General features: G+C 46.6%; 1 long non-coding RNA gene across 1 annotated transcript in view; it reads left to right on the top strand.

The window, feature by feature from the left end:
• The window catches only part of LOC144816928 (uncharacterized), a 436,599-nt gene that overhangs the window by 299,894 nt on the left and 110,109 nt on the right, over positions 1-26,596 (top strand). Inside the window, exon 4 of the long non-coding RNA XR_013606930.1 lies at positions 1,800-1,858. This is a non-coding gene — a long non-coding RNA (uncharacterized LOC144816928). The remainder of the gene's footprint in view (positions 1-1,799; positions 1,859-26,596) is intronic.

Raw genomic sequence — 26,596 nt, 5'->3', positions numbered from 1 at the left:
AAAACCCAAGTATAACTCTTTCACCAAATTTCCTGTAAGGTGAATCGCTTTTTTTGCTACCCCGAATAGGCAATCTTCCTCTCCATTCTTTATCAGTGAGATGATGAGGTCCCCATTGGATTCTCCGATCCAAAATATCTATAAGTTATGACCCCAAGATTTACTGCATGTTCTTCATCTTTCTCCTACCTTTAGAGCTACCAGAAATCACGCTTTATACCCTATATTGTGAATTTTAATACCTCAGCACATGACTTGTGAAAAGTAATTCCTTGAAAGCCTTTCTGGGAAGGGAAAGAGTACTTCACTCTTTGACTCTTTACAGAGTGGTGTGTAAAATCAAGGTAAATAATCACAAGTTGCAATTATTTTTTATACAGCAGGGGACAAGATAGGGCATTCTCACCATTAGGTGTATGTCAATATTGACTCTGGTTCGAGGTAATAAGCATCACTTTTATGTCTTCACAACTGTGAAAAAATGCAGTAGCACTATATGGAGATAACATACTCCTAACCACTGAGAAAGTAGAAGCTTGTCAAAAAACACCTGATATCAATCAATGACATTATATTAATTAAAAACACACAATTGATAAAATGTGTTGTTTGTCTTTAAATACTCAAGCCTACATATCACCCAAGACACACATTGTTTAAGCTGCACTTGAGATAGTTTATGGAAGGACTAAAATCCATAAATGTCTTGTAGAGTGTTGATGGATAACACTTGTTATTTATGTTTCCAAGGATTCATGATAATACTAAGAGAACTAGGGCTAGATTCAGATTTCTGTGTGCAGGTGTGACTTACTCTTGGCTTTCTTCTGTCTGCTTTCGGAATTTCCAGGAGTAAATCACACAATCTAATCAAAAAAACTTTCTGAATTGGGGGTTTACCGCCTTCCCGTGACCCCAGTGGAGCCCACTTGGAATTTGTTCATGTATTATCCAGAAATGCAAGATATTTATTTACGAAGCAATCCTTACATAGAATAACTGTTTACTGCTCCTCATGTTCGATGTCTACAAAACAAGCAAGCATTCATGATTATTTGGAATTTTTGGTACTGATTCGATTGCCAATCTTTTAAGCTGTGTACCAATAGCTGTTACTCGAATTGCAGTGTGGCCTATATCACAGCTTGATTTCTTTTCAAACCTTGCAAAGTTTCAGAGGGGTGATCAAGATCGTGCACTGCAGATTGGGCTAACACCTACGATGTATACAATTTTGCAGCGTTCACAAACATGTAGGCAATCAGTTGCGATATATGCGCACCTAACTTGACAGCGAAAGGATGTGGCTTTAGAAGTGCAGAAAGCAACACAGCATGCAACAATCGAACTCAATATTAAAAGTGCGTATAGAAAGAAAAGACACGAAATATAGTCGGTATATTGCAATGCAGGGAAGGTCAACACATATAGGTGACAATTACATGTGAATCATTTACACGTGCACATTTACCTTATGCAGTGTGAAAGTACTTTATGAGATTTGTATAACGTATTCATTTATCTTTATCAAATCTTTGTGAACTGGCCAGCTTCTGTCTGCTGTTTTGTAGAGAATAAAAGTTTGACCTAGAAAAACCCAGTACAATAGCTCTTACTGTCAGTAGCTTCCCTCCTCTCGCATCCCCGCCCCAACCCCCCCACCCCCCGGGGTGGGGGCATTCCATTTTAAAGAAGCATTAATAATTATCTCGAGCTTCTCAGCTGCAGAGGTTCTGTGTGTACACGTACAATCAAAGGCTTCTGCTAACTGGATTTTTCTGTATCCTGTGTCATTCTAGGCATTCATTTTGGATCTGGATGGATTCAATGTTCCTGCCATGGTAGTTTGCGATATACGGTAAGAATTGAGTCTCTTTTGAATTGCAGGTGCGGCACTATATTTTACAACAGATTTTAGAACGTAAGACTATCGAATTGCAGTTTTCGTGTAACATGCCTTCAAGTAGTCTGCGGTAGAAAGGCTTTGTTGAACTTTACAGTTTTTAATTTGAGGCAGTGGTGGCTGGTGGGGCCCACCTACACTTCTTTGAGGGAATCAGTACTTAATTTTAATCACTGGACATTTAGTTAGAGCGAGAAAGGAAAACACACAGAGGTGAAAGCAGGAGATAGCAGGAACCTGCGAGATAAAGAGGCAGAGAGTGTTTAGCAGTGGATTAAAGAAGCATGGAGTGGATTCAAGCCCTGGTATTCTGCACACTAGGCCGCAGGCTTCTGAGCAGAACTTTGGGCACCGGAGCTCATTCTGTGACAAATTTGGCACTGCAATCAAATATAGGCAACACACTTATACAGTTACTGACTACATTTTCAGTTCTCATTTAATCAAAACAATTGCCAAACTATACCCGAGTGTATCAATCAATCAGGTATTTGTAAAGCACGCTACTCACCCGTTAGGTTCTCAAGGTGCTAGGGGGGGAGTGCGGCTCCATTGGGGTCATCTGAAGAGCCAGGTCTTGAAGTTTTTCCTGAACTGAACTGGAGCAGTGTAATGCTTTGCCAGATATGGAGGGGGAGGTCATTCCAGGTCTTGGCTGCGAGGTAGGAGAATGACTTTCCACCGGCTCTGGTCCTCTGGAACCATTAAAAAATGGGGTATCACCCAAAATAGTCAAAGGACCTGGGTATCAAATGATAAACATGAAAGATGGTCCTAGAACTATATTTAGTATTAGGACAAATCAATTCTTTGAAAAAAAACGTGGTTCATAGGAATTAATCCTAAACGGAGAAAGAGAAATGTTCTTGTCTATACATATATATATATATATATATATATATATATATATATATATATACAATATATATATATACAATGCACCCATCAAATGTTTAAAAAAAGCCAGTTTTTTCGAACATCAACATTTATTTGAATATTTACAATTATATAAAAATACTTAGTACATAGACCAAGAAAGAAACCTGCCAGGCGCAGTAGCAAAGTGCAAGAAAAAGTGCTCGTGTAAAAGGAAAGATTGATAAAAGAATTGAGTAATTCACGTAAGAAGGATAAGGTATAATTCCTTATAACAGAAACCTGACCCAAACAACTAAATCAAAGCAATTTCTTATTACAAAGACAAAATGCCATGGGGAGGGGGATGGGAAATGGATTCAGGTTTCAAAAGATTATAGGGTAAAAGAATGTTGACGTTTCGACACTGGCGCATTTGTGGGTGGGTTGACACCTCAGCTACGGGTCTTCATCAGGACAAGGACGGACAAGGGAACCTACAACGTAAGCTGGTGACCGCTCAGCCTTCCACAGGGCTTGGTCGCCCCACTCACTGCTGCCGCTCCTGCCTGCCTTTGCCGCCTCCTGCCTGCAGATTCCTTCGCTCGCTGCCCGCTGCTCTTGGGAATTTCCCGCTGCTCCTGGGAATTTCCCGCTGCTCCTGGGAATTTCCTGCTGCTCGCTGCTTCTTGGAATTTCCCGCCGCTGCCTCCCTGCGGCCCCGCCCCCCTGTGATTCCATTCGCCGCCCCGCTCCCGCCACCCAGCTGCTCCTCCCTCCCGGCTCCTTACTTATGACGCCCCCAGAGCGACCGCGCAGCGGGAGCGCCGACTGAGCGCCGAAGGTGCGCCAAAGGTAAGCCCGTCTGCACCCGTCCGCGCCTGGCCCGCGCCCAGCGCCAGGACCACTGGCCCTCCCCGCCGAGGCAAGACGACCCGACTGACCTGCGACGCCGCCACTCTCAACGCACTCAATGCCGTCCGGACCCACGCCTGCTGCCGAGCCACCCCGAGACGCACCCACGGACCCTTCACCTGCTGCACCTGCAAGTTCACCTTCCTCCGAACCTGCCCCGCACCCGCCAAGACAAACACCAGCAGCAACCCCCTCAAGTGCATCCTGATCAACACCCGCTCCGTCCACAGACACGCCGTGGAACTCTGGAACCTCCTCGACGCTACATCACCGGACGTCGCCTTCCTCACGGAAACCTGGATGAACGCCTCCTCTGCACCCGACATCGCCATCGCCATCCCGGACGGGTACAAGATCATCAGGAGGGACCGCATCAACCAGACCGGAGGTGGCATCGCCATCGTCCACAGGAACACCATCCGCATCACGACCGACGCCAACGACTCCTTCGCCACAGCCGAACATCTCCACTTCCAGATTCACACCGACCCTAAGACGACCCTCAGAGGCACCCTCGTCTACAGACCCCCGGGACCACGCACACAATTCAGCGAAGACATCACAGACTTCATCAGCCCGCACACCCTCCCCTCCACTGACTACATCCTCCTCGGGGACCTCAACTTCCACCTGGAGAACAACAAGGACCGCAACACCACCGCCCTGCTGGAAAACCTTGCCAACCTCGGACTCAAGCAACTGGTCAACACCCCCACCCACTACGCCGGCCACCGGCTTGATCCCGTCTTCTCTTCCAGCAAGTACATCACCTTCAGCCACGCCACCGGACTCCACTGGACCGACCACAGCTGCGTCCACTTCAGCTTCAAAAGATCCATGACCCACCACCACCCGCAACAGGTACCCCACAGGAATTGGAGCAAGATCACCGCAGACCAGCTCACCACCTCCCTCAGCCAGAGCCCACCCGCCAACACAACGGACCCCAACGAAGCAGCCTGCAACTTCACACAGTGGCTGACCGCCTGCTCCGAGGACCTCGCGCCACTAAAGAACCCTCCCAGCAGACCCAGAAGCAAGAAGGCATCCTGGTTCACCGACGACCTCAAGGACTCCAAGAAGACCTGCCGCACCCTCGAGAAAGCCTGGCTCCTCGACCGGACCACCGACAACATGACCGCCCTCAAACACGCTACCCGCAAGCACCACCAGCTCATCCGCACCACCAAGAAGAAATCCCTGAAGGAACGACTGGACAACAACGCCCACAACAGCAAAGAGCTCTTCACTATCGTCAAGGAGTTCTCCAACCCCAGCACCAACGACATCAATCCATCACAAGACCTCTGCGACTCCCTCGCCTCGTTCTTCCACCGCAAGATCGCCGACATCCACAACAGCTTCGGCGCCCCACCCACGCACCCAACCGTCGAACCAACGCCCCCCACCGCCACCCTTCGCACCTGGACCACGGTGACCACCGAAGACACAGCCCGCACGATGAACACCATCCACTCCGGATCACCGACCGACCCCTGCCCACACCACGTCTTCAACAAGGCCGACTCCACCATCGCACCCCAACTCCGGAACATCATCAACGCCTCCTTCAACACCGCCACCTTCCCGGAGAGCTGGAAGCACGCCGAGATCAGCGCCCTCCTGAAGAAACCTACAGCGGACCCCACCGATCTCAAAAACTTCCGCCCCATCTCGCTCCTCCCTTTTCCTGCTAAAGTCATCGAGAAGATCGTCAACAGACAGCTGACCGCCTTCCTCGAGACAAACGGATCCCTCGACCCCTCGCAGTCCGGCTTCAGAGCCAACCACAGCACCGAGACCGCCCTCATCGCAGCCACCGACGACATCCGGACCCTGCTCGACAAGGGGGAAACAGTGGCCCTCATCCTCCTGGACCTCTCCGCTGCGTTCGACGCGGTCTGCCACCGCACCCTAGTCCAGCGCCTCAGCAACATCGGTATCCAAGAGAAGGCACTGGAGTGGATCATCTCGTTCCTCGCCGGTAGAACACAAAGAGTCCGCCTCCCCCCGTTTCGCTCCGAGGCCACCGAAGTCATCTGCGGCGTCCCGCAAGGATCTTCACTCAGCCCCACCCTCTTCAACATTTACATGAAATCTCTCGCAGCCATCGCACACCAGCACAACCTCAACATCATCTCTTACGCCGACGACACCCAGCTGATCCTCTCCCTCACCAGAGACCCCGACACCGCCAGAACCTGCCTACACAAAGGGATGAAAGACGTCGCCGAGTGGATGAAGGACAGCCGCCTGAAACTGAACTCGGACAAGACAGAAGTCCTCATCCTCGGATCTTCGCCCTCTGCCTGGGACGACTCCTGGTGGCCCCCAGCCCTGGGCACCGCACCCAAGCCAACCGACCACGCACGCAACCTGGGCTTCATCCTGGACCCCTCCCTCTCGATGACCAGACAAGTCAACGCCGTCTCCTCATCGTGCTTCAACACCCTGCGTATGCTTCGCAAGATCTTCCGCTGGATCCCGACCGAGACCAGGAAGACTGTCACCCAGGCACACGTCACCAGCCGACTGGACTACGGAAACGCCCTCTACGCCGGAACCACAGCCAAGCTACAGAAAAGACTCCAGCGCATCCAGAACGCCTCCGCCCGACTCATCCTGGATGTCCCCCGACGCAGCCACATGTCCAGCCACCTGAGGAACCTGCACTGGCTCCCCGTCGACAAGAGGATCACGTTCCGGCTCCTCACCCACGCACACAAGTCTCTCCACGACCTGGGCCCCAAGTACCTCAACGACCGCCTGACCTTCTACACGCCCACCCGCCAGCTACGGTCCACCAGCCTCGCCCTGGCTGCCAAGACTTGGAACTCCCTCCCCACCCACCTTCGGCTGACCCAGGACCATCTCGCCTTCAGGAAACAACTCAAGACCTGGCTGTTCGAGCAGTAGCATACCCCTCCCCCCAAGCGCCTTGAGACCCTCCCGGGTGAGTAGTGCGCTATACAAATGGCATGATTGATTGATTGATTGATTGATTGATTGAAGCTGGCAGCACTTCACTTTGATGAGCCACCAATCAATGATGTGCTCCGCCAACGAATGGTATGCTATACTAGATCACCTCAAGTCTATCAATGACGAGGTTTATCCTTAAATGGAACTTAATTCCAAGAGCATATGAGTGTATTATTCAGAAGTCACTCAAAAGTCGGTAGCGCAGCAGGTAAACGAATCACCCCGTCAGCTCTGTTAGAGTTGATCATAGAGCCAGCACACAAATGTGGAAGCCACAGGTGAGCAGCGAGAGTACATGTAGTTCTTGAAGGAGTCCCTCGTATGGCTCTCTATGGATTCATTAGATAGGTTTTAAATCCCCAAGACGCTGTGCAAAACAAAACCGCATCCGGATTCAACGTCTCCGTTGAATCCGGATGCAGTTTTGTTTTGCACAGGTGGTGTGGCTGTAGGAGACGCTGTTTCCTCCTGCGAAGACGGGGTTGAGTGCGTGTCCTACTGTGTGCGTGGAGACGGTGACAAGTTGCTTCAGTCCTATGTTGGCAAGGTTGTCTAGGAGGGTGGTGTTGTTGGGGTTGTCGTGGTTGTCAAGTAGATTGGCTACACTGTTATGAATGAAATATACATATAAAAAATATGGTAAACAGTCAAAATATCGACTACAAAATATCGAATGGACATAGTATCGAGTTTTAAATATAGAATGGACAAAATATCGACTGGACAGAATATAGACATCAAAAATATCGTTTTTAAGGTAAGTGATGTTAAAAATATAGACAGTTAAAATATCGAAGTATATAATATAGGTTATTAAAATTATCGAATTAAATAATATCCAATTTTTTATAGTGTTTTTTATGTTATTATATGTGTGAAAAGTGTGTATTTATGTTATAAATTATTTTAATTAATGAAATTAGTTTTTTTTTTTTTGCGTAATTTAATTCTGTAGCGGGTTGTGGGTTTATAGGGGAATAGGGTGGGAAGTAATTTAATTATAATTAATTAAATATGTAAATTTATTTATTGGTATTCATTTTTAATTAATTGTTAATTAATTTATATTTAGTAATTAATTAAATTTTAATTGGCAATTAATTTTAATTAATTGATTCATTGTTAATTATGGTAATTTTACTAATTTATTTTCTGTAGAGGGTTGTGGGTGTAGGGGAATAGGGTGGGAAGTAATTTAATTATAATTAATTAAATATGTAAATTTTGTTTATTGGTATTCATTTTTAATTAATTGTTAATTAATTTATATTTGGTAATTAATTACATTTTAATTGGCAATTAATTTTAATTAATTGATTAATTGTTAATTATGCTCATTTTACTAATTTATTTTCAGTAGCGGGTTGTGGGTGTATAGGGGAATAGGGTGGGAAGTAATTTAATTATAATTAATTAAATATGTAAATGTATTTTTTGGTATTCATTTTTAATTAATTGTTAATTAATTTATATTTGGTAATTAATTAAATTGTAATTGACAATTAATTTTAATTAATTGTTTAATTGCTAATTATGTTAATTTTACTAATTTATTTTCTGTAGCGGGTTGTGGGTTTATAGGGGAATTGGGTGGGAAGTAATTTATTTATAATTAATTAAATATGTTAACATATTTATTTGTATTGTTTTAGAATTAATTGTTAATTAATTTTTATAGGAAATTAATTACATTTGAATTGCCAATTAATTTTATTTAATTGATTAATTGCTAATTATGTTAATTTTACTCATTTATTTTCTGTAGTGGTTTGTGGGTTTATAGGGGAATAGGCTGGAAAGTAATTTATTTATAATTAATTAAATAAATAAATTTATTTAATTGTATTTAATTTGAATTAATTGTTAATTAATTTTTAAATGTTAAATTATTAATTGTTAATTTGTAATTAATTTGTATTAATAGGTAAATAATTGTAATAATTAATTTAAATTTGTAATTTTAATTGATTAATCATTAAATTATATTAAATTGGTAATTACTTTTAATTAATTTTTTATAGATATAAATTTATATTTATGGAAATAATATATGAAGTATTTAATTTCCCTACTATTGCACTCTCTGGAGTGGGAATAGTAATTTTTACCACTATGCTATCCAACGCTTTCCCTACTGTTGCACTCATTGGAGTGGGAATAGTAATTTTTACCCCTACGCTATCCAACGCTTTCCCTACTTTTGCACTCACTGGAGTGGGAATAGTAATTTTAACCCCTACGCTATCCAACGCTTTCCTTACTGTTGCACTCACTGGAGTGGGAATAGTAATTTTAACCCCTACGCTATCCAACGCTTTCCCTACTGTTGCACTCACTGGAGTGGGAATAGTAATTTTAACCCCTACGCTATCCAACGCTTTCCCTACTGTTGCACTATTTGGAGTGGGAATAGTAATTTTTACCCCTACGCTATCCAACGCTTTCCCTACTGTTGCACTCTTTGGAGTTGGAATAGTAATTTTTACCCCTACGCTATCCAACGCTTTCCCTACTGTTGCACCCACTGGAGTGGGAATAGTAATTTTTACCCCTACGCTATCCAACGCTTTCCCTACTGTTGCACTCACTGGAGTGGGAATAGTAATTTTTACCCCTACGCTATCCAACGCTTTCCCTACTGTTGCACTCTTTGGAGTGGGAATAGTAATTTTGACCCCTATGCTATCCAACGCTTTCCCTACTGTTGCACTATTTGGAGTGGGAATAGTAATTTTTACCCCTACGCTATCCAACGCTTTCCCTACTGTTGCACTCTTTGGAATTGGAATAGTAATTTTTACCCCTACGCTATCCAACGCTTTCCCTACTGTTGCACCCACTGGAGTGGGAATAGTAATTTTTATCCCTACGCTATCCAACGTTTTCCCTACTGTTGCACCCACTGGAGTGGGAATAGTAATTTTTACCCCTACGCTATCCAACGCTTTCCCTACTGTTGCACCCACTGGAGTGGGAATAGTAATTTTTACCCCTACGCTATCCAACGTTTTCCCTACTGTTGCACCCACTGGAGTGGGAATAGTAATTTTTACCCCTACGCTATCCAACGCTTTCTCTACTGTTGCACCCACTGGAGTGGGAATAGTAATTTTTACCCCTACGCTATCCAACGCTTTCCCTACTGTTGCACCAACTGGAGTGGAAATAGTAATTTTAACCCCTACGCTATCCAACGCTTTCCCTACTGTTGAACCCACTGGAGTGGGAATAGTAATTTTAACCCCGACGCTATCCAACGCTTTCCCTACTGTTGCACCCACTGGAGTGGGAATAGTAATTTTTACCCCTACGCTATCCAACGCTTTCCCTACTGTTGCACTCACTGGAGTGGGAATAGTAATTTTTACCCCTACGCTATCCAACGCTTTCCCTACTGTTGCACTCTTTGGAGTGGGAATAGTAATTTTGACCCCTATGCTATCCAACGCTTTCCCTACTGTTGCACTATTTGGAGTGGGAATAGTAATTTTTACCCCTACGCTATCCAACGCTTTCCCTACTGTTGCACCCACTGGAGTGGGAATAGTATTTTTTATCCCTACGCTATCCAACGTTTTCCCTACTGTTGCACCCACTGGAGTGGGAATAGTAATTTTTACCCCTACGCTATCCAACGCTTTCCCTACTGTTGCACCCACTGGAGTGGGAATAGTAATTTTTACCCCTACGCTATCCAACGTTTTCCCTACTGTTGCACCCACTGGAGTGGGAATAGTAATTTTTACCCCTACGCTATCCAACGCTTTCTCTACTGTTGCACCCACTGGAGTGGGAATAGTAATTTTTACCCCTACGCTATCCAACGCTTTCCCTACTGTTGCACCAACTGGAGTGGAAATAGTAATTTTAACCCCTACGCTATCCAACGCTTTCCCTACTGTTGAACCCACTGGAGTGGGAATAGTAATTTTAACCCCGACGCTATCCAACACTTTCCCTACTGTTGCACCCACTGGAGTGGGAATACTAATTTTTACCCCTACGCTATCCAACGCTTTCCCTACTGTTGCACTCACTGGAGTGGGAATAGTAATTTTTACCCCTACGCTATCCAACGCTTTCCCTACTGTTGCACTCTTTGGAGTGGGAATAGTAATTTTAACCCCTACGCTATCCAACGCTTTCCCTACTGTTGCACTATTTGGAGTGGGAATAGTAATTTTTACCCCTACGCTATCCAACGCTTTCCCTACTGTTGCACTCACTGGAGTGGGAATAGTCATTTTAACCCCTACGCTATCCAACGCTTTGCCTACTGTTGCACTATTTGGAGTGGGAATAGTAATTTTTACCCCTACACTATCCAACGCTTTCCCTACTGTTGCACTCTTTGGAGTTGGAATAGTAATTTTTACCCCTACACTATCCAACGCTTTCCCCACTGTTGCACCCACTGGAGTGGGAATAGTAATTTTTACCTCTACGCTATCCAACGCTTTCCCTACTGTTGCACTCACTGGAGTGGGAATAGTAATTTTTAACCCTACGCTATCCAACGCTTTCCCTACTGTTGCCCTCTCTGGAGTGGGAATAGTATTTTTTACACTTCTGCTATCATACGGTAATAATATTGGATATTATTTAATTATATTATGTTACTATATATATATGTTTTAACAAATATGATTGTACATTTTTTTATAACTTTCAATAATTATCTAATTATTATAAGTTAATTTAAGTATTTTAAGTATATTTTAGTAATTAATTTTTACTATTAATTTAATTTAACACTGTTTTTAATAAAGTCGATATTTTTAGAAACTATATTTTTGTAAACGATATTTTGTACTCGATATTTTTGTACTTACCTGTTTGTAGATAAAAACTCGATATTCTGTCTGTCGATATTTTGTCATCGATATTTTTGCTAGTCGATATTCTGTCCGTCGATATTATGTCAGTGATCAAAAAAATATATATTATGGCAACTTCAAAATGTGATGAGGGCACCATACAATGGTACGACCCTTCAAACACGCTTTATGTTACAGATTTATTATTATCAGTAGGATTGGACGTAAATGATCAATCAGTTAACATTTCTTTTTCATGTGGAAATGCTATGATTTAAAAGCCAGCAATGCCCTCACTTTTTTCTGAAATGTTTACACTACACCAATATTTCAGCTAAATGCTCTCGATTGACCAGAAATATCAGAAAAGGCCCAGGCTATAATATACTTTTTCCTCTGATTCCATTTATTGCATGACAGATATTTGTGAAAGTCTACACAATAGTAAATGTACTTCAAACGCAGGTTGTAAACTATAGGTGTAGATTGTTATTGAGATTTAGGTACAGAGAGCGAGGTGCATGTTGTATATGTCACATGGAATATTATGGTGGAAAACAACCTATTGGTAATATCTACCATTATATATTTGATTTATATGGACTTATGTATATAGTCCCTTTCCCTTTAGCACTCCACGTTAGATATCCCATTGACAAACAGATTAAAATTGTGAAGAGAGGTTTCTTGATACAGGCATTACTGAGGCCTCCCCCTGACTTCTGGTTTTTGCTCTACCTTCTACAAAACAAATATCTCTGTTCTACTGCTACCTGCTACTGCATAGCTAAGTGTATCAGTCTGAAATAAATATACAAATATTGGGTCTTCTGCAACCACTTCAACCTCTCTTAGGGCCTAATTATGATGTGTTGTAGTCTCGGGACTGACAGATCTCTGTTTGTCGGTCCCGACACCGCCTTTTTTTTTTTTTAGTTTGATATAGCGCGAGCTTGACCCGCTTTGGGTATCAGAGCGCTTTACATAGCACCAGTTACGTTACATGAGGACACAAATTAATTTTTGTTAGGAACAGGGAGATTAAGTGATTTGCCCAGAATCACAGGATGTTCAGCATCATTGCTGAGACTCGAACCCAGTTCCCCAGATTCGAGGTCGCCTGCCCTAGCCGTTAGGCCAACTCCTCTCCCCCATTACAATGCCACCGCACATGGTGCGGTCACATACTCCCATTTGTCTAAGGGAGCTTGTGCTACGGCCGTAAGACTGTTCCCATAGACAGATAGGAGAATCTCTTCATCCCTGCACCGTGTAGCAGGCACCACAGTGTGCTAGGGTCCCCCAATGTCGCTTTCCGACATGGAAAGCTTGTCGGAAAACGACATTGTAATCTCTTTGGCAACAACGTCGTCCATAGGTATTATGGGCAGCCCTCCGGGCTCCTTGAGTCGGCCGGAATCCAGCTGGAATGACCGACCGGTTTCACTTTTGACTGATTGCATCGTAATGTGGCGGTTAAAACTGAACCTGCAATGAGACTCAAAAAGCCTCCATCTGCAGGTCAGGAGCATCTGACTCTCCATTGTAATTTGGCCCTTAGTGTTCTCAAAATTTAGCCTCACGTCAGCATTAAAAAATATTCTTGTTCCTGGAATCCTCATGCATGTCCCTCAGGTTATTCCTTCCTCTCCACACGCAGAAACTCCCTTTCCCATCTTCCCATTTCCCTCCAAGTGCACCTCATGTGTATATATTAGAAGTATTTCTGCCATCCTGTCACCCTCCCCCCACCTTGGTTGTGCTTCATGCTCCCTTTATGCTAACGTTATGCCTTGCCTCTAACTACCAGCTCCCAGACGCCTGTGGTCTACTTCTTCCTGTTCTATGCAGCAGCTCTTTTAATAGAGCAGATGCAAAGGTTTTGCACATTTCTCTGCTTTTCTCAGGTCACAGGAAGTATCAGAAAAGCAGCGTGAGCTGGTGTCTTTTTTCTTTTCACCCTTTCCTGAGATCTGTGCAAATCCTGGGGAGCAGCGGTAGGCAAGAAGACTTCCCAGGACAAGCTGTCCCAGGTGCAGGTTTCCTTGTGTATTCCTGGGAAAGGTATGTGACATTCCCAGCAGAATACAACTGGGTGGAGTAATCCACAGCAGAGAACTTTACACAAGGGGAATATGATCCTCTGTGTAAATGCATATGTTTATGGTTTTTTTCTCCACGGCAAAAATGTTTTCCACTTGGAAAATCCTTTTTTCACCCCTTTAGTGAGAGCTCTTGGTGTGGAGAATTCAGGACATTTGACTGAGATCTTTTCATAAATTGGTTTAATCATGCCAAGAATCTTTTTGTGAGTTCCTGACAGGCATGAAAGTGGTAAATTTACTTGTAAACGTGTGTTTACAACAACATTTACCTTTGTAAATAGGTCCTTCTTTGTCTTCCAGTTCCCCTAGAGTCTTTGGAGGACCAAGGGAGCAAGGGATCAGCATGTGCAGTTTCTGTGAGAGCATCCTTGAACAGCCAGTCTGATTTTCAATTCATAGTACATGATACAGCTTACACAGTGATTCGTTGTGGAAGTCATGGTCACTTGTATTGCTGACTCAAACACAGAATCTTTGTTACAAGATAATGAGAAAGTTGCATAACTAGTCCAGCTTCGAATTATATTTCTGCGTATATTAGTTGCACTATATGACTAAATAGGGAACATCACAAGCAACGGGATGTTATATGTACGTGACGCAAAATGGTTCTACAACACATCCAGCAAAGCTCTATTCGGTGTGTTGTATTCTGAAGATATGTTAGATATTGGTGGCATTTTTAGGGTTCCTTAAAAACGTAACGTATAGAAGGTAAGCGATCATGCCTAAATATGCCAGCAATCCTTACAGCTGGAATTTTTCTATGCTTCTAGTGAATGGCAACACTTTGAATGTGTTCTGTTCAGTTTGGATTATGATGCAGTATTGTTGGGGTACTTAAAGGGATGTTCTGGTGGTGAGCGCAGACACAAAGTACAACAGCTCCTCTGTGTTGCCGTCTTAATAGTGGATTGTTGTGCAGCACGATGTACCAGCCAGTGCAGAGCAGAACTATCATGGTCTTGGACTGCCGGCCACCTCCCCCCTTGAACACCGACTGAATTACCCAATTCAACCAGTCAACACATGGGGGGTCTTTGGAAGTCAAGGGGGGGGTACGGGGCCCCCCCCCCTGGCCGTATTTATTAAAATATAAAAACAAATCAAAAATTTTAATCAAATAAACATTTCTGACAATTATTAAAATGCACACTTTTCAGAATATTAGATTGACATCCGTTTCGACATGGTATGATGGGCTAACCTTAACAAATAGCTAATACAGCGTGTCTCCTAACGTAATCTAGTCATCCTGAAAATTAAACTGCATTCTAATAATTCCATTACTTTTTAATAACTTTTTATTAACTTTAATAAAGGCCTACGGCAAGGTCGCCAACCGGTGTCAGATCCTTTTACAGCTGCGCTCTCGCGTTGAAGATGCGCATGCGCAACCCAGGGCACGTTACACCCACGTGCGCTCCCCGAACTCCATTTAACCATAACAGGAGGGCCCAGACACTCGCGCACCTTAGTGACGTCATAGTGTTGTGAGGGGTGGCTACCAGCCTGAGGAAAGCGTAGACTCCCTCCCCCGCACCCTTTAACTTAATGGAGACCATCTCCTGCCCCTGAAGTTCTGAGAGAGACCAAATGGCCCCTCCCGCGGGCGGCCCCTTTCGTGAATGGGTCCGCCCCCCCCGTAAGGACCTTAAAATGCTGCTCACCGATTAATGACCTTACCGCCAGACACACATAATAAATACGACAATGCTATTCTAAAAGGAAAAAAGGCCTAAGGATAAAATTGTTAACACACAGCAAAGCATAAACATCTACATATATAGTTACTCCTGTAAGCGGGAAAAAGGGGCCTAAGGAAGGAACTGGTTAAAATCACGGCACTGCACCCACGTTCAACTTCTGTACTTCCTTCCAGTAAACAGGAAATTCAAGGCCTACTGGATCAAGTCCCCCTTATATCTATGTACCGGCACATTGACAAAACCTGATACTCACCATTTGCCAAGCCCCAAGGTCTGCTAATAAGGGATGGAGGGTGGGGAAAATTAAACGGCCCACGGTGGGGCGAGGAGCGAGCCTGGGGAGCGCGGGCACAAAGAGGCCGCTTCCCGCGCTCCCCAGGCTCTTAACCCCTTCGCTGCCGCGACCCCGCCCCCTCGCCCCGGAAGCACACCAGTACTTCCGGGGCGAGGGGGGCGGGGAACGCGGCCCCGAAGGGGACGGGTTATGGGAGGGACCGGGCCCCGCCATGCTTGCGTGGGGGCCTATTGGCCCCCCCTTGTATCATGGTCTTGGACTGCCGGCCACCTCCCCCCTTGAACACCGACTGAATTACCCAATTCAACCAGTCAACACATGGGGGGTCTTTGGAAGTCAAGGGGGGGGTACGGGGCCCCCCCCCCTGGCCGTATTTATTAAAATATAAAAACAAATCAAAAATTTTAATCAAATAAACATTTCTGACAATTATTAAAATGCACACTTTTCAGAATATTAGATTGACATCCGTTTCGACATGGTATGATGGGCTAACCTTAACAAATAGCTAATACAGCGTGTCTCCTAACGTAATCTAGTCATCCTGAAAATTAAACTGCATTCTAATAATTCCATTACTTTTTAATAACTTTTTATTAACTTTAATAAAGGCCTACGGCAAGGTCGCCAACCGGTGTCAGATCCTTTTACAGCTGCGCTCTCGCGTTGAAGATGCGCATGCGCAACCCAGGGCACGTTACACCCACGTGCGCTCCCCGAACTCCATTTAACCATAACAGGAGGGCCCAGACACTCGCGCACCTTAGTGACGTCATAGTGTTGTGAGGGGTGGCTACCAGCCTGAGGAAAGCGTAGACTCCCTCCCCCGCACCCTTTAACTTAATGGAGACCATCTCCTGCCCCTGAAGTTCTGAGAGAGACCAAATGGCCCCTCCCGCGGGCGGCCCCTTTCGTGAATGGGTCCGCCCCCCCCGTAAGGACCTTAAAATGCTGCTCACCGATTAATGACCTTACCGCCACAGGCCAGGTAGTTAACCGACTATCTGCCCCCCCCCCAAAACCCCCCCCCCTTCTAGAAAGGTCATACTCCCCCTGCAAAAATTTCCACCCATGCCAGGATGTTTCTTATAAAAAGGGCATTCCCCTCCTCTGTTAAGTGCACCCCATCCCGCAAGTAGAAGTGTTCCCCCCAAATGCAACCGTGAGGGATGGTCTGTAAGACCGGAGTCCTAAATAACCTGTCCAGCTTGTTGTTGACCCTCTTTAACGAGCTGTTCAATGCGCTGACTGAGTTTCCCCCCCTCCATTGCATCCTTGGTATCAGTTGTGACCATACTACTACACTACCTGGTAACCGCTTTGCTAGCCAACCCGCTGCAGATATAATTTCTTCCAGGAGGACCCTTCTGCCCAGACCTGCCAGATCATTCCCCCCTAAGTGAAGTATTACCGCCGAGGGTGGTGTAGTATGTCGCGCTAGTAAGTCCGACATATAGTCTCTGAACTGATTGAGGCGGAGCCCCCCCCTGCCATGGAAGGAGACCCTGCACCCCCTACTTTCCACCCTTTGTTTGCCTGAACCTGCAAGAAAAAGTTTGTTAGCACGTTTGACATATGAATGCCCCACTACCCAAATGACTACGGTCTTCTGTCTGTCCTCCTGGTCCCTCCATGCTGTAGTAGAGTTGCCTTGATGCTCCATGGGTAGTTTCCGTCCTGCGTCACAGGCCCGTGAAACTGTAAATAACCAGAAAAACAGCAGGTCTTAGCAATACTCCATAAGGCGGCAGCTCTCACAACATGTGCAACCGCACGTAGCGTTTATAAGCGCTTGAGGACCATCTCCCAATTCTTTGCACACTCTTTGTGGTCAAACCCCTAGCTGTTGCTTCTGTGGCTGCCCCTATCCTGAAGGAGTGTGTCCCAAACTCTTTGTGGTTATAACCAGCTTTTGCCATACTCATTGCTAGTACCCTCTGGAACTGAAACCTGGTAAGAGGAGTCCCATCCCCATGCATCAGTAGTGACCCCACACACCCCTGTGCCCGCTGTCTTATTAGTTCCTCCACGTGTGTCACCGGGCAGCAGGGATTATTCCTTGCCCGATGTAACGCCAAACTTTGGCCCCTAGCGTCCTGATCAGTTTTAGATTTTCTGATGCTGATCCACATAGTGTCGCCCCTTATGCTGATATCATGCAGCTGAAGGCCGCCTATCTTATCACCTTTGTTGGCCGCAACGAGTTCACCTACCCTGAATGCCCCATAGAAGGCTAACGAGAAAGCCGCTTTAAATAGGCCCACCTCAGATGTAGAGCTACATGTGTCCGGCAGCGCGAGGAGAACAGCTGACAGACGTTCAAAACCTATGGGTTTCCTGGAATCTATGGAGGGGGGCTGCATGCGCCGCCATCCCTTTAGTGCCCTGTGGGCCTGGAAGCTGTGTGTAGGGTCCCTGCCCCCCCGCGCCCGTGCGAAAAAGGAGATAGCGGCCTTGTGCCTGTTGGCTGTTGCCACCGTGCGCCCTTCCTTGTGTAGGCTGCCTAAATACTCATTGAAGCTAGCCTCCATAGTCCAACTACTCTCCCAGCCCTGTCCCAGAAAGTGACAGTAAGACCTGAACGCCCCTTCGTATGCCGTCCTGGTCTTGGGTGCTAGGCTGGCTGCCACGAGGTCATGTAGTTGGGGGCACCAATTTGCCAAAGAATCGCTGGGAATTGGGCTGGCGCTGTCTCTGCCTCCGGCAAGTGATCCCTGAACACCTGCATCTTAAAGCGAGAAAGGGCATCAGCTGCATTGTTTAACACCCCTGGGACATGTTTTGCTCTGAAAAGTACATTCCTTGTCATGCAACACAGTACAATCTCTTTCATCAAGCGTAAAATGAGTGGACACCTTGCAGCTTGTTGGTTGATACATTATCTGACCAGAATATTACCGATCTGTCGGCCAGGTCCTCTGGCCAGACTTTCAGTGCCACCCAGATTGGGAAGAGCTCGAGGAAACCAATGTTCACCGTCAGCCCGTTCTCCTCCCACCAGGCGGGCCACTTCTGCGCCACCCATTTCTTGCCAAGGATGGCCCCAAACCCAACACTGCCCGCCGCATCTGTCCATAAACCAATGTCCTCTGAAGACACCGTGGGTGCACCCCACAGCACTCTTCCATTGAAATCCGCCAGGAATGCCATCCATATCCGCATGTCCTGGCGCACCTCAGCAGACAGCCGTGTCCGGTGATGTTTTTCACGAAGACCCCTCATGGCCTGTGCAATTGAGCGTGAAAATGGGCGAGCCATAGGAATTACTCTCAACGCAAAATTCAACTGTCCCACTGTCTGCTGCAACAGCCCTAAATTCACCTTCCTCGCTTGTAAGCACAGTTCTAGAGTCTGTTTGAATTTTTGGATCTTTTCTGCTGGTAATCTAAAACACCCCTCAACCGAATCCAGTTCGATGCCTAAAAATTCCAGGCATGTCACTGGTCCAACCGTCTTCCCCTGTGCCAACGGGACACCGAAAGAGCGCATGAGCACGCAAAATTCCTGCAATGCCGACGCACACTCCCGTGAACCCGCCGGGCCCAGGAAAAGAAAGTCATCCAGGTAGTGCATCACCCACTGGTGACCCGTATGTTGTCTTAATGTCCATTCCAAAAAGGAGCTAAACTGTTCAAAATAAGCACATGAAATTGAGCAACCCATGGGCATGCACTTATCCATGTAGTACTTTCCCTTAAAGGAGAAACCCAGCAGGTGCTGGTCCTGTGGGTGAACCGGGAGTAGTCTAAAGGCTGACTCAATGTCTGACTTAGCCATCAGTGTACCTGCACCCAAACTCCTCAGCATGCCCGCTGCCTGATCGAAGGACGCATACTTCACTGAGCAAATCGTATCATCAATAGCATCGTTTAATGATGCCCCCCTTGGTGCGGATAAGTTGTGGATGAGCCTAAATTCCCCTAGTTCTTTCTTAGGCACCACCCCCAGAGGAGAGCACACAAAATTCTGCGTGGGAATGCCGTGAAATGGTCCTGCTACCCTCCCCAAACGCACTTCTTTAGCTATTTTTGTTGACACCACTGTTGGATTGGCAAAGACTGATAGCTGATTCCTACACTGTGGTCTCCCTACATACCCCCCAGCAGGAATTCGAAAACCATGTGTGAAACCTTCTTGTAATAATCTAGCGGACGTGTGATTCGGGTACCTGTTCAACCAGGGGATCAATGCTGACAGCTGGATGGGTGAATGTGCTATTAGCGGGTGGATCATACTATTCAGGTTTCCTCCTACCCCTGCTTCCTGCACCACTATTTTTAGTTCGGCATGTTGTTTCGGGGTGGGAAGTGTGGCCACATACGCTACATGCGTGCCTGAACTTACAGGTACCTGGTGCCCTGTTGCATGTCCGCCTATTGAAGTCCCAGCATACCCCCTTCGCCCCTCCATTTGCTTTCTGCTTTTGGGCCGTCTCCCCTCCCGGTGCAGATCGAAAGGGCTTTTGAAACGCCTGCTGCGGCCTGGGTAAATACCCTCTACCCGCATTTGTGCTTGTGCTTGCCCCCTGGCCTTTCTCGAATTGATTGTGCCATGAGATGGAGTCTACCTTGTCCCATGATAAAGTTTTATCAAATTCCTTGGACTTCCTGAAAGCAACATCATATTCCTTCCATACATCCCCTGCATGATTCTCATGGAACATTGTTATCCTACTTTGGTAGCAGTTCATGGCTGGTTGCATCCCCTTAAAACGTTCGCCCATTACTGCGCCGAACACTGCAAAAGCCCTCAGCCAGCTGATGAGGTTTTCTTCCACCCTAAACTTGTACAACTTCGCTCTCCATTCACTGGGCAAGAACATTTCCTTCTGTGATTTTGCATATTCCCACTCCCTGTTATCTATCAGCAAAGAAAACATGTTCACATACTTGTCGGCCCATATCATTTCCTTTACACACTGTGACACATGCTGCGCTAAGCACTCACCCCTAGAGGGCAATGTTCCTTCGCCCAGCAAAGGCAGGGCAATCTCCTTACCATTCCCATTGTCGCTGGGTAACATTGCGTCCGCGGTCTTGGCACCGCCTCCATCATTCGCTGGACCTGTTTGGGGAGAAACCGGTGCAGGCGGCGTTGCGCCCCTACCACTAGCCAACAATATCTGATTCACCAATGATTGTTGCTCCATTGTCAGAGCGGTATTGGCCGGCAACGCACCCCCCCCTAACCAAGGGAGAATAGCTGCCACCTGAGCTGCCAGGTCTATTGGCGCGAGCCCTGGCGCGGGAGTGGGAGCAGGACCCGCACTTAGGGGCACCGGAGCCTGTGGTGGCGCGACGGGTGGCACTGGTGCCGCCGCTGGTATCACCGGCACAATTGGTACTGCCACTGGCAAGTGGGGCACCGGGGCTGGAGCGGGCACCGGGACCTGGGGTAGCGGGAGTGGGGCAGCAGGGGGTACCTGTGGTGGCAGAATTGGTGCAGCAGGAGGTAGGATGGGAGCAATATTCTGTGGCTGCCCCCCCACCCTCTTATTTCTTGCGTGCCTGGGTGGTGTCACAAAGACGCCCCTTGGCTTGGGCGGTACTATCGTCCGCTTGGGTCTTCCAGATGGACCGTCCTGGGCATCTACTCTGGCCCCCAGGTCCGCTAAAGCCTTATCCATTTTATCAACCTTCCCCAGTCTCTTATCCATTGCAGACATTCTGCGCATCATTTTTTTTTTTGTAACATTACACCCACATTTGGATTGACACGCCCCCTTCTTTGAGACATATTGATGAGCACACCGTGCTCCGTACCTGACCCAGTTGAAGGTGCCCGAGCTGGATCACACAGACCTAGGTCCCAGGCTTGTCCCCCTGAAATTAGAAAGTACGTTATTTCTTATTCCAACAAGCACATACAGGCAATCAGATCACCTTTCTCGGCGGTACAAGTCAAGGTAAACCTTTTAGAAAACTTTGGCCACCCACTTTCTTTATCTTTAGCTGCTGTATCTGTAAACACTTAGAAATGCGAAACAGTAAAATACCACATACACAGGAAGTGCCCTTTTCTGTAATCATTCAGTTCTACCAATTATTTGGCAATAAATCACAACGCAAACCGGCAGGACACCTTTAGTGTGCCAATTCAGTTAACATACCCAGCAGTAAAAAGAGGCAATAAATCACAGCATATGCGTATTGTTTATACCCACTTTCAATAACGCCTATTCTAATACTGCTAGGGCTTCACTGTTTATATTACCCTCTAACCCTTTGTGTACTGGTGGCCTGCACAGGGATATAAAATATACAATCTTAAATATTTGCTTTAAATTGGCAAACACCGTTTGTGCAACACCCCTCACTTATACAATCATTGTGTTATTGCAGTGCACCTTATTTACGATTAACCAACAATTGGACCAGATGAGGAGACTCTTCCTGTCTCCCCTCCGCTCTCTGCCCCAGATGTCCCTGCTTAACAATACCAAATGCCCAGATGCTCGGCCTCCCGCGCTACCAAAGGCTGTTCAATAAATATGACCGCCTCGCTTTTTAGCCCAGCAACGCGGAGCCTACAATTTCCCTGTGTCTCCGGGCAGCGCGCCAGCAATTACCGTCCCCCCGCTCACAGCCGGTACTATAATCACACCTCACCAAAACGTAACCACTATGCCACAATCAGCGTACTTGCAAAATGGGCAGCGCGCCAACAACTTCGATCAATTATGCTTGCGGTAACATTCACTTTACGTGGGCAGTGCGCCAACAATTACCGTCCCCTGCTCACTGCCGTTAGCCCGCTTCTCGTGGCTGCGGAGCCCCTCCCGCCCCGCAAAATACCTCTAGTCTTCACGCGCCGCGCTCCCGTAGGCGTCCGACTCTGCCTTCCCCGACCTCGCTGAGCTCACAGGGTCCCTTCGTAGGCTCTGATCACGCGTCGCGCTCTCTCGCTGGAATTGCCCGGCCTCTGGGATCTGCAACAACTCGCCCGGTCTCTGGGATCCGCACCAAAACCACGACGACTCGTGCTCTCGCTGCTCCAACGCACACCGTCGCGTTCTTCTTTGCTGGAGAGAACCTAAAAGAAAAACTAAAAGGAAAATTAAACGGCCCACGGTGGGGCGAGGAGCGAGCCTGGGGAGCGCGGGCACAAAGAGGCCGCTTCCCGCGCTCCCCAGGCTCTTAACCCCTTCGCTGCCGCGACCCCGCCCCCTCGCCCCGGAAGCACACCAGTACTTCCGGGGCGAGGGGGGCGGGGAACGCGGCCCCGAAGGGGACGGGTTATGGGAGGGACCGGGCCCCGCCATGCTTGCGTGGGGGCCTATTGGCCCCCCCTTGTATTTCCCAGTCATCTCAAGAGAGTCGAATTGCTCAAGTTTCACCGGCAATACTCGTAATAATTTAATGAAGAGGCTTGTTTCTCCATCCTGAATTGTGGGTGAGGAAATATTTATTTGTCAAGTTGACTGCTGTTAAGAACGCAAAAGATCGCAAAGAATGCGTGTTACACCGCTACGCACGGTAAATTGAGTTAAGACAGTATATGAAATGACAATGCACAGAAAGGACGCAGCTGTTGGTGGAAGAAAATCAGAAAACAAAAAGCAATGAAAAAAATCAATAAAATAAAACAAAACTTGAAAGGGGGTGGGGGGGCTAAGAATTCCTGAATTTTAAAGGTTCAGAGCCAATGAGCGTTTCATTTTCTTTTCTTTTTCGTTTTTGCGCTGCACTTAAGCGGATAGTTGGCCACTTACTACTTACATATGTAAATATGAAAACGATACAAAGCGGGTAACTTTGTAATGTGGTCTTATATTGCTAAGTTGCACAATTTCCACGATATTAATTTGTTATATTACATTTTTGTATTTTTTCAAGTCAGAAAGCTGTATTGAAAAGAATAAGTGAAATACTGCATTATACAGTTTGCCTTTGGCAACATAAAAAATAATGTAATAAAGAATACAGGGCTACCTATAAAATGATCAGTGCCTAAGGGCTTGCTTATGAGTTTGGCAGTCCGGTGGACCGCCAAACCCACAGTGGCAGTGTGACAAATGCTGCACTGGCGGTCTGGCTGCCCTATTACGAGGTTGGCAGTTGGACTGATATTGCACCGCATCAACTGCCTGGGATCTTTGATTCCTCGGCGGTGGTGCGACGGTCTGAGGATGCAATATGTCGACTGTGCCGCTGTTGTACAGCCAAGCATATTACGAATTTACTCACTGCCACAGTTTTCATGGCAGTGAGCCCACCATAAAAAGTGTGGCGGTGAGGAAACTAAGGGGCCTATAGGGGATGCATGCAGGAGGGCACATGGTGTCTCCTCCTTTCTGCATTCACCCCTATGCTGTGCAGGAACGTGCTTTGGCGCTTCCATTGAGGTGCCTTTCTAGCAGGGACCGCCAAAGCACCGCCTGCCAGACAACGAAGGAACTCATAATCTAGCGGGCGGTGTGCAGACGAGTTTGGCAGTATGGGTGCAGAGGCTGGTGTGGCAGCCCACTCCCACACCACCGAAACCCGTAATCAGGCCCTAAGCTAGGAGACATTTGAAGCTTTGCCTGCAGTGTTGTGCTAGTAATGGGTCCTAATGATGATTTGAATGCACTGATTTTGTATTAGCTTTCATAAAAAGGTTAGTAATCAAACAATGAGCAATGGTGAATGTCTGCTGTGGCTGTGATTATGAAGTAATTTCTGCAAATTATGGAAAAATATTTAATGAATGTTGTAACTGGTACGTTCTGGTTGGCTGAGATGAGGCCCTCGTTAGGCAGAACCTACTACTTCTATCAGGGGCTGGGTAATACACTCACTGTATAACCGCGCTCACCCTTTGGTAGCTTGGCACTGAACAATCAGGGTTATTACAGAGGCAATGTGTAATGCATTGGCACAGCACTCTCACGCAATAAATACAGTGTCACAAAACACATGTGGTGTATGTAAATAAAGTTTGTATTCAACACACACATTAATTAACACAACAATGACATCATGTATTTCTGGGCATAAGTCCCATCTCAAAATATCACTAGCAGTACTAGCCCAACCATGTTAAAATGTCATCAATACTATACACTTTAGGAAAGATCCTAATTTACCCCAAGCACCCCTATGCAGTGTGTAACGTTGTCAGAACGAGGTACACCCTGGCAGTGATTATAATTCACTACCACACAGTTATACGGTGCACCCCAGATCACAACAATATCAGAAATATTTACACACTGATAATTACAACACTTTTAAACAGCACTGTGGGCCAAAGCTGAACAGGTAAAAACCAATGTCAAACTCAGTATGCTTTTGGCAAAGAATCACAGTGTAAAGCAACATCGCTGTGCGGTGTGTTAATAACAGGCCGTCACTCCCACACACTCACTCAGCACTGATATGCAGTGCCATGTATATAGGTCCTTATGGAGCACACTCACACACACACATATACACAGCACTGTAAAGTGATACAACTGATATTCAGCAGGTCAGTTGATAAGGCACATGTAGACCTCATGGCTGAAGCTTTCCTACACCATTCAGCTAACCCTGACTACCGTACACTGACTGGCTGGCGATAAAGAAAACCTTCCCTCTGATACTGGGCTGATCAAGGGCGGAGTCACACTTGGTCACAGTCCAGGGAAGAAGGTTGGGGTAGGCAGCAGGGCAAATTAGGCAGCAGTCAACAAATGGGGGTTTGGCCACTACTCAAGAAGTTAACCCACAGTATCGGGTGCAGAATCAGGTTGAGGGTGATAGTCGTTCAATCAAAGCGTTCCACACTGCCTCCCGGCACCAGCCCAGTTCTGAGAAGCACAGGGAGGGTCACGCAGTCTCTTCATCCACTTCTGATCGCTCTTTGAAGCCTTCCTTTGCCCAGTCAATTGCTCTCACCACCCAGACATTTCCGGTCACACACAATGAAGAGGTGCAAATACCATACCTCCTTGGAAATGAGGCACATGTCTGGTGCGTGTTAATCCGGGCCACACCAGACAGTTTCGGTCACACACAACCAAGAATTTCAAATTCCGTACCTCCCTAGATATGAGGCACAACGCTTGGTACGCATTCTTATGGGTCACACCAGACAATTCCAGTCACATACAAGAAAGAGGTTCAAATTCGGTACCTCCCTGAAAATGCGGCACAACTCCTGATGCGCATTGATATGGGTCACACCAGACAATTTCGCTCACAGATACAAGTTCAAAAATACTGTATAAGGTAGAATGAGGCCCTACTACTGGTACACCCTCATCTCCAAGGTCGCAGCCTTTGAATCGGACAACACATGCAATGAGCATGCAGTCTGCATGTCACACAAGAGAGATACGGCACAATCGACGATGTGAGCCATGTGAGGTCCCCCAAACGATGAATCCAATCACCACTAACAAGATGCTCATGCATGCTGAGGCCCCACAATGCAGCTGCCACCCTCCTTAGATGCAGGCAGGCAATACTTTCGGGGCTCCACACAAGACAATCCAGGCTACAGACACAATACTTAGTATGGTGCTCAAGTTGGGATCCAGCAGACGATGTGGGCACGTAACAGGTCACCGCTCTCGAGGTGTCACAATTAGACAGCGTGGTTCCCTCATCAGAGGTCTTTGATGTCCTTGAGACCTCCACTGAAAAACAGGGGACAAGCGATCAAGCCCTTGAGACCTCGAGGAAGAGGTGTGGTGCTGCGACCAGGGAAGCAGACTCTTGAACATCGGGGCTCACGTTTCGATCGCCGGTGGCAGGTTAGCCCAGCACCATGTGACTCTGGGCAATAGCTCGCCTAATCTTCCCTGGCACCTTGACACCCTCTGGTAATAGTTTGGGCTTTACAAATAATATTATTAATTTTTCACGGTGCCACACAGCAGCAGGTAGTTAGCCCAGGCCTGCCACTATTCAAGAAGGGTGCATGGTCCCTTCCAATGGCAGTAATCCACCTTGTTCACAACAGATTTCTCTGGCAGTGTTTCAGGATCTCCAGTCCCATATACCCACAGGTGTATCTTTAACCTGCTGAATGGCACAGTAGTTATACTG

Source organism: Lissotriton helveticus, chromosome 1_1, assembly GCF_964261635.1.
Source record: "Lissotriton helveticus chromosome 1_1, aLisHel1.1, whole genome shotgun sequence".
Classification (NCBI taxonomy): domain Eukaryota; kingdom Metazoa; phylum Chordata; class Amphibia; order Caudata; family Salamandridae; genus Lissotriton; species Lissotriton helveticus.
The sequence above is the reverse complement of the archived record's forward strand: the minus strand, read 5'-3'. Positions and strand labels throughout refer to the sequence as shown.